The sequence below is a fragment of the Eubalaena glacialis genome, chromosome 3 (genome assembly GCF_028564815.1).
Source record: "Eubalaena glacialis isolate mEubGla1 chromosome 3, mEubGla1.1.hap2.+ XY, whole genome shotgun sequence".
Lineage (NCBI taxonomy): Eukaryota > Metazoa > Chordata > Mammalia > Artiodactyla > Balaenidae > Eubalaena > Eubalaena glacialis.
Window position 1 is genome coordinate 84803994 of NC_083718.1, and position 3759 is coordinate 84807752.

A 3759-nucleotide genomic window follows, 5' to 3' on the forward strand; every position below is an offset into this window, starting at 1 on the left:
TATATGACAAACCCACAGCCAACATCGTCCTCAACGGTGAAAAACTGAAACCATTTCCACTAAGATCAGGAACAAGACAAGGTTGCCCACTCTCACCACTATTATTCAACATAGTTTTGGAAGTTTTAGCCACAGCAATCAGAGAAGAAAAAGAAATAAAAGGAATCCAAATTGGAAAAAAAGTAGTAAAGCTGTCACTGTTTGCAGATGACATGATACTATACACAGAGAATCCTAAAGATGCTACCAGAAAACTACTAGAACTAATCAATGAATTTCATAAAGTAGCAGGATACAAAATTAATGCACAGAAATCTCTTGCATTCCTATACACTAATGATGAAAAATCTGAAAGTGAAATTAAGAAAACACTCCCAATTACCACTGCAACAAAAAGAATAAAATACCTAGGAATAAACCTACCTAAGGAGACAAAAGACCTGTATGCAGAAAACTATAAGACACTGATGAAAGAAATTAAAGATGATACAGATGGAGAGATATACCACGTTCTTGGATTGGAAGAATCAACATTGTGAAAATGACTATATTATCCAAAGCAATCTACAGATTCAATGCAATCCCTATCAAACTACCACTGGCATTTTTCACAGAACTAGAACAAAAAATTGCACAATTTATATGGAAACACAAAAGACTCCGGATAGCCAAAGCAATCTTTTTTTTTTTTTTTAAATAAATAACTTTATCTATTTATTTATTTATTTTTGGCTGTGTTGGGTCTTCGTTTCTGTGCAAGGGCTTTCTCTAGTTGCGGCGAGCGGGGGCCACTCTTCATCGCGGTGCGCGGGCCTCTCACCGTCGCGGCCTCTCTTGTTGCGGAGCACAGGCTCCAGACGCGCAGGCTCAGTAGTTGTGGCTCACGGGCCTAGTTGCTCCGTGGCATGTGGGATCTTCCCAGACCGGGCTCGAACCCGTGTCCCCTGCATTGGCAGGCAGATTCTCAACCACTGCGCCACCAGGGAAGCCCACCAAAGCAATCTTGAGAAAGAAAAACAGAGCTGGAGGAATCAGGCTCCCTGATTTCAGACTATACTACAAAGCTACAGTAATCAAGAAAATATGGTGCTGGCACAAAAACAGAAATATAGATCAACGGAACAGGACAGAAAGCCCAGAGATAAACCCATGCACATATGGTCACCTTATCTTTGATAAAGGAGGCAAGAATATACAATGGAGAAAAGACAGCCTCTTCAATAAGTGGTGCTGGGAAAACTGGACGGCTACATGTAAAAGAATGAAATTAGAACACTCCCTAACACCATACACAAAAATAAACTCAAAATGGATTAAAGACCTAAATGTAAGGCCAGACACTATCAAACTCTTAGAAGAAAACATAGGCAGAACACTCTATGACATAAATCACAGCAAGATCCTTTTTGACCCACCTCCTAGAGAAATGGAAATAAAAACAAAAACAAATGGGACCTAATGAAACTTAAAAGCTTTTGCACAGCAAAGGAAACCATAAACAAGATGAAAAGACAACCCTCAGAATGGGAGAAAATATTTGCAAATGAAGCAACTGACAAAGGGTTAATCTCCAAATTTTACAAGCAGCTCATGCAGCTCAATATCAAAAAAACAAACAACCCAATCTAAAAATGGGCAGAAGACCTAAATAGACATTTCTCCAAAGAAGATATACAGATTGCCAACAAACACATGAAAGAATGCTCAGCACCACTAATCATTAGAGAAATGCAAATCAAAACTACAATGAGGTATCACCTCACACCAGTCAGAATGGCCATCATCAAAAAATCTACAAACAATAAATGCTGGAGAGGGTGTGGAGAAAAGGGAACCCTCTTGCACTGTGGGTGGGAATGTAAATTGATACAGCCACTATGGAGAAGAGTATGGAGGTTCCTTAAACAACTAAAAATAGAACTACCATATGACCCAGCAATCCCACTACTGGGCATATACCCTGAGAAAACCATAATTCAAAAAGAGTCATGTACCACAATTTTCACTGCAGCTCTATTTACAATAGCCAGAACATGGAAGCAACCTAAGTGCCCATCGACAGATGAATGGATAAAGAAGATGTGGCACATATATACAATGGAATATTACTCAGCCATAAAAAGAAATGAAATTGAGTTATTTGTAGTGAGGTGGATGGACCTAGAGTCTGTCATACAGAGTGAAGTAAGTCAGAAAGAGAAAAACAAATACCGTATGCTAGCACATATATATGGAATCTAAAAAAAAAAAAAAAAAAAAAGGTCATGAAGAACCTAGGGGCAAGACGGGAATAAAGATGCAGACCTCCTAGAGAATGGACTTGAGGACATGGGGAGGGGGAAGGGTAAGCTGGGACAAAGTGAGAGAGTGGCATGGACATATATACACTACCAAATGTAAAATAGATAGCTAGTAGGAAGCAGCCGCATAGCACAGGGAGATTAGCTCGGTGCTTTGTGACCACCTAGAGGGGTGGGATAGGGAGGGTGGGAGGGAGGGAGACGTAAGAGGGAAGAGATATGGGGATATATGTATATGTATAGCTGATTTACTTTGTTATAAAGCAGAAATTAACAGACCATTGTAAAGCAATTATACTCCAATAAAGATGTTAAAAAATTTAAAAAATGAAAAAAAAATTTTTTTTCAAGAAATCCTCAGGAAGTCAGGAAAAAGAAAACAGAACAAACAAAAATAAAAAATAAAATGGCAGACTTAAGCGCTACCATACCAATAAATACATTAAATGTAAATGGTCTAAATACACCAAGTAGAGACAGAGATCAACAGTGTGGATGAAAAAAAATGTGACCCAACTATATACTGTCTACAGGAAACTCACTTTAAATATAATGATACAATGGGAGGAAGGGGAACTGGATGAAAACAGTCAATAAGTACAAACTTCCAGTTATAAGATAAATAAGTACTAGGGATGTAATGTACATGATAAATATAATTAACACTGGTGTATGTTATATATAAAAGTTAAGAGAGCAAATCCTAAGAGTTCTCATCACAAGGAAAAATATTTTTTTCTATTTCTTTAATTTTGTGTATGAGATAATGGATGGTCACTAAGCTTACTGTGATAATCACTTCATGATGTATGTAAGTCAAATCATTATGTTGTACACCTTAAACTTTTACAGTGTTGTATCTCAATTATATCTCAATAAAACTGGAAGATATATATATATATATATATATATATATATAATGATATAGGCAAGTTGAAAGTAAAAGGATGGGAAAAGTTATACCATGCAAATATTAAGCAATGGGAAGCAGGCATCATTGTATCAATATCAGATAAAGAAAACTTCAGAACAAAGAATTACCAGACACCAAGAAGATCATTACATAATAATAAAGGGACCAATCCACCAAGAAAACATAGCAATCCTAAATGCATACGCCCCAAACAAAAGAGCTGAAAAACAAGTGAAGTAAAAATGAACTGAACTAAAAAGTAGACAAATCCACAATTAGATTTGGAGACTTCAATACCCCTCTCTCAACAACTGATAGAACAACTAGATAGAAAATCAGCAAAGATACAGAAGAATTCAACAACACCATCAACCAACAGGACCTTATCAACATTTATAGAACACTCTAACCAACAACAGCAGAATACACATTTTTTTATTCTCCCACAGAATATATACCAACATAGGCCATATCCTGGACCATAAAACCAATCTCAACTAATTTAAAAGAACTGAATCAAACAATGTGTCCTCTGACTACCACAAA